Genomic DNA, 10286 nt, shown 5'->3' on the forward strand with positions numbered 1-10286 from the left:
ATCTACATGAATCTAAAAAGTTTAGTATTATGTTTATATTCACTTGTTACAAATGATGAAAATTGTCGTAAAGTTACGTACATGATTAAACCTATAATTTTATAGTTAATGTATAAATATTATCTGAGTTAATATAATAATATACTGATCATCAAAAGAGGACACTGTGTATTCTATAAAAACATTGATTAATATTAAGATGATATTTTAAAACATAAAATAGTGTTTAGAAAAACTGATATTAAAAATCGTAGACAGCATACAATTTTGTAACTGAACATATTTTAATACGTAGCATTTGTAGAAGAATTCCTAAGTTAAAACGACTTCGGTGTAATTTTAGGTACTGAATAAGTAACTATTTCAATGACAAGAGCTGAAAGCAAAATAATCAGCATGTTAATGTTAATTGCTTATTAATGTGTTAAATTTACCAAACAGCCTCATTTATTTACTAGATATTGCTATACTTTTGTATATCACTCAAAAAAAGCGATATGCGTATAAATGTAAATATACACGCACACAGCTCAGATTTTGGTTTTCTTTTCTTTTTAAAGTTCTGAAACTTTAAAAAAAGCATCTGAAAAGTAAACCTGGCCAACTGATCATTTTGAATAGAGGCTGGGGTTTTCTAGTTTGCGCTTCGATCATTAAATAAAGCTGTCGTCCTATAAGGTATTCCCGTCACCCTGCTGTCCAGCAATGTCATCATGCAGACACTTTTTTTGAAAAGTACAAATGAAAATCGAGTCATTTCTCACCATTTTTTTCTTTAATTTTAAGCAAGGGGTTGCTCAACACACATGTGCGCGTGCACACACACACACACACACAAATCCAATTTTTAGGCATTTTTTTTTCAATTTAAATGATTTGCTATCACAGTTACTCCATCTTTTATCTCTAAAATAGTTTCAGCCCTGTTAATGTGTGCATGTACTTTTTTCTTATCAGCCTCTCAGCAGCATTTGTGATTCATAGCAGCCATCAAAGTGATAATAAACTCATTCACAATACCAACAAACGCGGGCTCCCAGCTATTTTACGAGGCAAATTCACTGCAAGGCTGGGCTGCGGAATAGGGGAGAATCAAGATGGTGTTGATTGATAAATTGACAGGTTAATTTACAAGTGGATAATAGGAGTTAGACCCAGAGGGAAAGAGGGACAGTCTAGTTTGGTTGCACTGCCATCTGTCTTACGCTAGGAAACCTGCAGGATTTCTGGCGGTCTGGATCAAATGTGTACACATTTTTCATAACTTAAAGACAAAGACCTCCATTTACTGCTGTTTGATGGGATCGGTGCTCGGTTCTTCACACAACTGACCCTCAATATGTCAAAAACAGTGTCACGTCTCAGTGTGTTTTATAAGTACCACTTAGACCATGATTGAGAATAAGTTATTCTGTCAATTTCACAAACAACAACAACAACAACAACAAACAAGACTGTTTTCCAGATGATAGTTCTCAAATATGAATTGTCGTTTGATCGTTGATGGTGGAAATATATTTTTTCAAGTTGCAGAAACTTTGATCTGTCTTTGTTCTACGTTGTGCTTCTCCAACCCTCCCCCCCAAAACATACTTTTTCTTTTTTATCTCCGGTATTAGATACTAACGGGTCTAGCTGTTTACAAGCAAGCTATGATAAAACAAATCATGCGACTCTCATATTAAATATTCACATCGCTCTTTTTCTCTTAGTTTTATGATTGTAAATTGTAAACCTCTCCGAGAATCAAAAAACAAAAACAAAACAAAACTTTATGAAGTACTTTCCAAAAGTATTAGTCCATTTGTTTATTTTTCTCTTCCAAGAAAACATTTCAACTTACAGGTCAGCCATGTATGTCATTAGTTTTGAAGGAAAAATCTTCAACGGCCAATTATGTTTTTAAAGGTAATAGGTCTGGCGTAACAGAAAAATTTCATGGTAAGTGCCTCTTTATTGGGCGAATGCCACCGTTAGTTAGATTGCAAAGGTAGCAAATCTGTAACTATTGCCACTTTGGTCTTTTAAAATTAGCTGTTAGCGGCCCTGGCTGTGCCTCGTGTCCCCCACACAACAGGCATTTGCTTCTGACTCCAGTACTTATTATCACAGGGCTGAAAATCTTGAGTCTTCACCTGAACCCTTCCTCCCTATATCTCCTCCTTGAAAGTTCATTGAATGTTTAGATAGTATTAGAACTCGGTAGATTTAAACAAATACTAGCAGCAGCACGTTTTAAAATTCAAAGGCACCAAAAAAAAAAAAAAAAACCTGTCTGCTCAGCTTCTGTAATTCATTACCAAATGCCAACACTAATATTATTTTTAAACAGATCGTCTCCTATTAATCAAGGAATTAAAATAAACTATTAAAATTATGCCTTTAGTTGCATAACACGATAAAGCCCGTGGAAAATATCTGATCAAGAATGCATGTCAGAAAAATAAAAACAAATAACTTTGCATGCATGGAATTTTATGGTGTCACGAGGTTAAAAATGTCCCCTTAAAGGGTAAATATCTTTTGAAAAGAAAATGCATTTATGTGTGAATAGGAGGCTGAATGGCTTTTACTGCTTTGTTTAAAAATAGACAACCATCTTTGTAATTTTTTTTGGCAAGTGGTATATTTTTCAAAAAGGACCCATGAAGATCACAATATGTTTATAGTTAAGATGGCAATTTTTTTCTTGATATGGTGACTGTTTTAGTGAAAGGATGTCTTTTATTCAGAAAAGCATTTAAGTAGTTTTTAAACTTTATAATATACAGTAAATCTAAATTCTCGCTTCAGACCGAAGCAAGGTAATTAATTTTCCGAGGACTATTTCAGTCTTGCCCTTATATACTATCTTTCTATTTAGAGACTAAATGACAAAGAAGATGTTATGTAAAATAGAGAAATAATTGACAGCCAGTTTACAGAAATATGTACTTTTATACCATATTTCTATAAAAATCTAATAGAAGATAAATGTGTTCGAAATTCAGTTTAACATTTTCTCTTCTCTCTAAATTCCAATGGTAAAACTATCACTTATAGAGCTATAATCACCAAAAGGTGATGCTTTTGTAACTTAAAATACATCTTAACTTCCTAAAGGTTTATTTTCAGTTACTATTTTTTAAAACCCTTGATCCCGCTCTGGTGTGGGGACCCCTTTTAACTAGAAGTATGTTAATGTAGAAGAGAATGAATCCCCAGTGCAGGGATGGGCAGACACTATTTATAATTTTGAATTCTTTTCAATAAAGCACATTCCCCTCTGTGCAAGCTAAGGAGAGCCTTTCTGCCTTTTTCTCTCCGCAGGTACTGAAAGAAATTCTGAAGCAAAAAAACAAATCGAAACCACCACACACACACACACACACACACACACAAAATCAAAATAAAAAAATAAAAAGATATCTGATCTAATATCCCACCCAATTTCTGAGTTAAGCCAGTGACAGGTACGTTTCGAAGCGAGACTATTTAGACACATTGATTTTTGTTGTCACTTTCTTCTTACTTTATATGTCACATCAAGGCTTGGAAATTAGATGAATGTAAGAAGGGTTTGCTGATCATCGTTCCTCAGGAGAAATTTTCAAAGTCAGCTAGTTGTGCCTGATGAAAGTGTCTTGGCACACAGCTCTACCCTGCCCAAGGGGAACTAAAGGAAAACTCAGATTCTCTACTTCACTCGTTATTACTAAGACTCCTGGTTGTCAAGAAGGCATCTATTTAACTGAAGTTTGGTAAATCTCAAAAGAAAAGCATTAAGGGGAGGGAAAACAAAAAAACTTAAATCATCTTTTTCCCTCTGACTTCAAAGTCCTTTGAAACGAATGTGAAACTCCGATTCTGGTAAACAAATTTTATGAAGTAAGTCATGCAGGTAACGCTTTCTTCAATCTTGTGCTTCCAGGATAATATGTTGACATCTCATCTTTGTGTTTTGAAGAGTTTGTAATAATAAATAGAAATCAATGCCAGAGATTGAAGGGTGCATCAATTACGTTTCTTTTATCACACGGATTTGTTCCATGTTGTGTGTCTCTGTCTCCGTGAATTTTTTTTCCCACATTATAGAGCATTCTGTAGTCTAATTGGCAACATAGATTCTGAGTCCTGATTGAGCCTAAATTATATTTGACAAAAATAAAAAAAAATAGCTTCATTTTATGTGACAGATAAAATATTATCATAGTCCTTGACTTTAAATAAGGAGATGATGATGATGATGATGATGATGGTGATGGTGATGATGATTTTTGGTGTGTATCATACTTAGAAAGGAGTTTCAGAACAGGTGTGAAAAATTTTAAATAAATTTAGAAAAGACCTACACAGCCATTTGGTCCAGGAAAACAACAAAGATTTCAAAAGTGACCATAACAAGGGCAGTGGAGAAATATCAAAAAGTTTAAACTGAAAATATTTAGGAAAAAAATATTTTAGGGAAAAAAAAGGTGGTTTGTTTTCAATCCACTGCAGAAATATATCCCATCTCTCTCTCCTTCGTCCACTACAGGAAGAGGAAGTTCAAAAGGGGAGCTGGTTCTGATCCCTGAGGTGGGCACTCCGCTTAGTTCTGAAGCAGACGGAACCCACAGCTCCCAGACGGAGCGTGTGGATTTAATGGGTGGTGTCTCAATTATGAAACATCGCGTGGAGGTCTGGGGAGGAAGGAAGGACCACGGAAGTCATCCTGGTGTAATGGACAGATGTCCTTGTCAGAACACTTCCGATTCCTTTCCTGCCTGTGGGTCGATCTGGAGTCTTCAGAAATTTTTATTCGATCCCATGTGGAGAGAACACTTGCTAAGCTGTAATTTCCTATGATTTGAAATATGGCTTCTGCAGGCCACCCGTGTAGGATCACTCAGAAAAAAAAATAATAATAACAGAAAACAAAAAGCAGGGTTTATCTTTAATCTTGGCTGAATACCCAGTCATTTTTTTTTTTAACTCAAATTCTTCTTAATATATTTTCCTTTAAGAATACGTCCACGTTGTTGTGTGGATATTCTTGAACGGTGATGTAGTAGATGATGTTAATTTTTTATTAATATGATATTTTTAGCCTACATGAAATGTCTCTCCTATTGTTATTTGAAACACTGAATTAATTAATAAAAATATTCACGTATTAATATAAATGTACATTTACGAAACTAGGATCGAGGTCAAAACATTAAGTCAGAGAACAAATTTAAAAAGAAAGAAAAAGAACTTAGAACATCCCAGATTTAAAAAATTATATAAATGGGAAGTTCTAAATCTGAGTAATAGGTTGTCCTACCTTCTCCCCAGTATTTACAGAGGAGAAAGCTAAAATCCACAAAGATAAAATAAAATAGGGTCCCAAGCTCTCATGGGTAATTTATGTCAAGTCAGTGGCCAGGACCCAGGTCAATGGATTCTCAGAGCAGCTTGGTCCCCACATCAGCATGTCGGGGACAGTTCCTGTGGCTGTACAATTATAGCAGCGACAAGGAGCAATGACAATCACCTCACCACTGAGCCTCAGTTTTGGCATCTCGAAAATGGAGACAATTGCACTGTCTTTTATTTCTAAACATTGAAAATGGTGTTTTGGAATTTTAACTGAACAGTGGATGAATGGGAGGAAAAAAACAAGAGAACAGATGTGATCTCATTTATGATAAATGGTGATTCTTTCATCCATTAGTGGACCGTCCGAGGTGGAATGCAGACTGACCAGAACGACGATCATGCTGAGAGCACCCCTTTGCAAAAATTATGGGGTGATTATGACCCACCATCTCACCCATGAATACACACGCATGCCCAGGACCACACTCCACGCACACGAAATAGTGGATTCATTCTCAGAGGAATCCTTTTGCCATGTAACTATTCTGAATTTCCTTCTGCCATGTAACTATTCTGAATTTCATTAACTAGGAGCAGAGTTTGGGGCATAAAGGCCAATCTACTTGGGAAAGAAATGAAAGCCTATATTTTCCTTCTGAACCTCTGATTTCTAGCGGCGCAAAACCCTCTGTGGTGAATTCTCAAAATGTTTGACTCTACCCAGAGAAGCAGGAAGAGAGAGAGAGAGAGAGAGAGGGAGAGAGAGGAGAGAGAGAGGAGAGAGAGAGAGAGAGAGAGAGAGAGAGAGAGAAAGAGAGAGAGAGAGAGAGTGTGTGTGTGTGTTGGGAGATGAACGTGGCTGGGATGGCCATTGGCTACTTGAGAACGGAACCAGCAAGGAGCTGTGTGGAACACAATGACAGGAAGTGCAGGAAAGTTCAACATAACCTTTTAAAACACTTCTTAAATTGGTGTTGGGTTGGTTTTAGGAAAAAACCATGGTCAAAATATCGGAGAAATCGAGATTGAGTGTAGGTCATTTATACAGCGCTTGTTATATTCTAAGCAAATTATCATTTTTTTAATTAGGGTTCTCCAGAGAAACAGTAGGACGTAAAAAGAGATTTATTATGCAAAAGCAGCTTATGTGATTATGGAGGCTGAGAGGTCCCACAACCGGCTGTCTGCGAGCTGGAGATCCAGAAAAGCTGGGGTGCGATTCAGTCCGAATGCGGAGGGTCAGAGCTGAGATGAGATGCCTCAGCTCAAGCAGGCATTCAGGAAGCAGAAAGGGGCAAATTTCTGCTTCCCCCACCTTTTATTCTAGTCAAGTCTTCGACTGATTTGGCGAGGCCCACCCACATTGGAGGAGGCAATCTACTTTACTGCGACCACCGATTCAATGCTAATCTCGTCTGAAAAACGTTCATAGACCCACTCAAAAATAACATTTAATCTGACAACTCTGTGGCTAGTCGAGTTGACACATAACATGAACCATCACACGTTTCATCCCTGTGATAGAGATTCTGTTCCTGTTGCCATTTCATAAGTAACGACATAGAAATCAGAGACATTGGATAAGTGGGATTCGAACCCTTGGAGTCTGGTCTACAGACAAATGCTTAAGCATCTGACTTAGTACTCTTTCTGTCAGGGAAAGAGATACATTTTTATTGTGGGTGGGTGAGTAGCAAAGAACACATGCACTTAGTAAATAGCCAAGAAAACCCTTCGTTGGATTGGCATGTCAATTCAAATAGCAAGGAGGTGTGTGGAACACAATGACAGAATATTCCAGAATTGTTCATCTGACATCCTCCCTCTCTGTATTCAATACATTCATCCCTTCATTCAATAGATCCCATTCACATTTTCACATTGCCTCCCCCTACCCCTGCTCCTGTTCCTTGATAAAGTCAGAGCGGGAAATGGTTCACGTTTCTTTAATTGATATATTTCTTGATACAAGATAAATGTTCCCTAACACTCTTATCTCTGTTTGCTGTGGCTACTAGGAAACTCAGAACTAAGTTTTGTTTCTACTCGCTATGTATTTTTTTTCTCAGATAGCACTTGATAAATGAATGTGTGTGTTTTGGGGGATTTGAACATTTATGTGGGTAATTTATTTTTTCTATCTCCAGTCCTCTGGAGAAGGAAGTGATGTGAATGCAGAAATATTTGAATAAATAAACCTCAACATATCCAGAAAAATCTTCTAAGAAGTGAGTTGGGAAAGTGACAGTATTTTTAAGCCACTTCTTTCTCAGCATAGCTAGCTCATGAATCTATGACATATACATGTCACGTTATGTTTTCTAATTATAATAATAATAATACATATCCATAATAGAAAAATCTCAGCACTCAGAAAGACCCATCACTGACATGGGTTTCTTTTCTTGAATCTACAGCTAATAAATATAAATAACTACATATAATTGTGCGTGTTTGCATGTGTACAACCTACATTCTTGGACGATTTGGGCTCATACTACGGGACTCTTTTCTAACCTGTTTTCCCACCTGACAATATATTTTGAGTGTTCCCCACATCATCCCGTGTTCTCCCAATTAATGTCCAAAGAAACTCGTGACGGAATTCTCTCATCAGTAGGAGTTCACGCCGTGCAGTTAAATGTTTATTTACAAGTATCACTATAATCCACGCGATCTTGCATGAATCCCCCCCTCTGTGTAACTAAGTTCTGTAACTATCATTGAGGGCATTGTTTTTCCCTTCCAGCAAATCTGAGAGTATTTTGAATGCAGAACACGCCTTATCGTATCAAATTCAAGGCGCAAAACTCCTCTCCTTATCTGAAGTTACTGTTACGTCTGTGGCCACGGGGCATCTGAGACAAGAGCTGTGCTTACTCCTCAGCTTCCATGCCATTCTAGAAGAAACTACCCTCAGAGATGAGGAGAAAACCATTTAGCTGAACTGCAGTCCAACACTACCTCCCCTCTGCCCCTGATACCAGTTCCGAAGACCCACATGCCTATGTTCACACGTCTCAGTCTTCGGTGAGTCCTTGTCACATGCAAAGTACTGGTGACCTGCCCAGTCTCTCCTTCCAACCAAGATACATGCTCTGGAGCCCATGCTTGTGTCGCTGGGCTGCAGGACCTTTAATTCACCGTTCTAGCAGTTACCTTAAGAGCTCTGTTCTCTTTTTACTGGCCTTCTGAATCTTTCCAGAAAGTTCTTTATCATTCCCGCTGAGTTCCCCAATGGTCCCTCAGCCCACTCAGGTCTCCGATGCCACCTCTCTCTATATCAAATTTTTATTCTACGCTCTCCCTATATTTCGCTTTGCAAGACGCTCCTTAGCCTGGAATCTGAGAATCATCAGAGCAAGTTATTCTGAGTTCTTCCAGAGTAAAAATCCCCAAATTGCTGTCCAAAGGGATAAAGTAACTCTAAATGTAGCAACTTGGGGTAAATTAAAAATGGGGGCTGTACCCAGAAAGCCACTGAGAGAGGTGATTTGGAGGATAAGCAATATAGTGACAATGGCTACCATTACTGGGATCGAACGAGATAACGTTAGGAAGATAGGTCGACAAGAGTTATTTCCACACCAGCCAGTTGAAGATGAATCAGAGTGAAAGCTAAGAAAAAGGGAGAATTGTGATTAAATTAAAATAAGATGATTAGTGCATCACATTCTGAAACACAGCTATTACCTTAGACGGTTTACATCGGCCTGACACAGCCAGCAGTGTTCTAAGAAGCTCAAATTAAGTGTCACGCTGTCTTGGGAGAGCATCGGACATACTTAGAAATGTGTGGAAAATCTATTTTTTGACTCGCAAAGGAATCTTGATATTGGGAAGAAGGAAAACAGCCTCATAAAATCTTAAAGAAAAAATCGAATGCTACAAGATTGCCTTTCAGAAAAAGAACAAAATCCCACTGAGTGTACTTAACACTTAGTTCCCAGCTTGGGTCTCCAAGAAAGGTCCCCATCTTACATCGCTTCTTCCTTGGCCTATTTCAGTTCAGGTTAGGATCTGTCAACACCTGAAAACAGTTGCGATGCTTCGAGCTCACTCATACGGTCCCACTGTCCCCAGACCTTTTTGATGAAGTGACATTATTCTTGAAGAGCAGGACTGTGTTCCATTCTCTATAATTTCATCTCTACTAGGATGCACGCACTGCTGGGTCGACACCCAGAACATGCTGGGACCACCGGGGTTTCGTCATCCGATGGCATCTAATTCAAGGTAACACAGACGTTTTTAGTGTTGGAATCCAATGTTCCAGTAGGATCTTATGTTGAAGCTTAAAATAAATGCTGTTAAAGAAGGTTAATAAGGGATTTTTTTCAACCCACACCTATTCAGGCTCTTGATTCATTTCCTTCTTTTTGTCAACTCTAGAGGCACAGGAATAGACTTAGGCATTTGGTTCTGTTGATAACAGTTGGAGAAACACTGATCTTATGTATCTTTCTAATTTTTCTTGAGGAACTGAGGGTCAGCGAGATTAAGCCACAGATCCCGGGTGAAACAGCAAGTATTAGATGAGGCTGCGTCCAGAAGTGAGGTCTCCCGACATTGCCTGTTATTCCTTTCCTTTTGACAGGGGGGGCGGGGAAAATGAGACTAAGTAGAAAAAAATAGAAAACATTGCTCTAGGATGAGAAGAGTTTATATTTTCAAGGTCTATATTGACATAGGAATATTTGATGCTGAGCATTTTATTCATGCCTCTACATTTATTTCTTTATTGTGTCTATACTCTCTGAATTTACCAATGAGTTATATTAGCAGTCTTTGAAATCCATAGGTCGATGGCCCTGTTGGATGCTCAGTACTAATACTGTTCATTGAGGTCTCTGTTATTAATATCATTTTGATCATCAGCTCTAGCTTGATAAGGATATGGATCAAATGGATGACATTTAAAGAAGAAAAAGGCATTCTAAAAGTGAGAATGGCATCAAATCTCA

This window comes from Pteropus medius, unplaced genomic scaffold, assembly GCF_902729225.1.
Source record: "Pteropus medius unplaced genomic scaffold, Ma_sr-lr_union100, whole genome shotgun sequence".
Taxonomy (NCBI): domain Eukaryota; kingdom Metazoa; phylum Chordata; class Mammalia; order Chiroptera; family Pteropodidae; genus Pteropus; species Pteropus medius.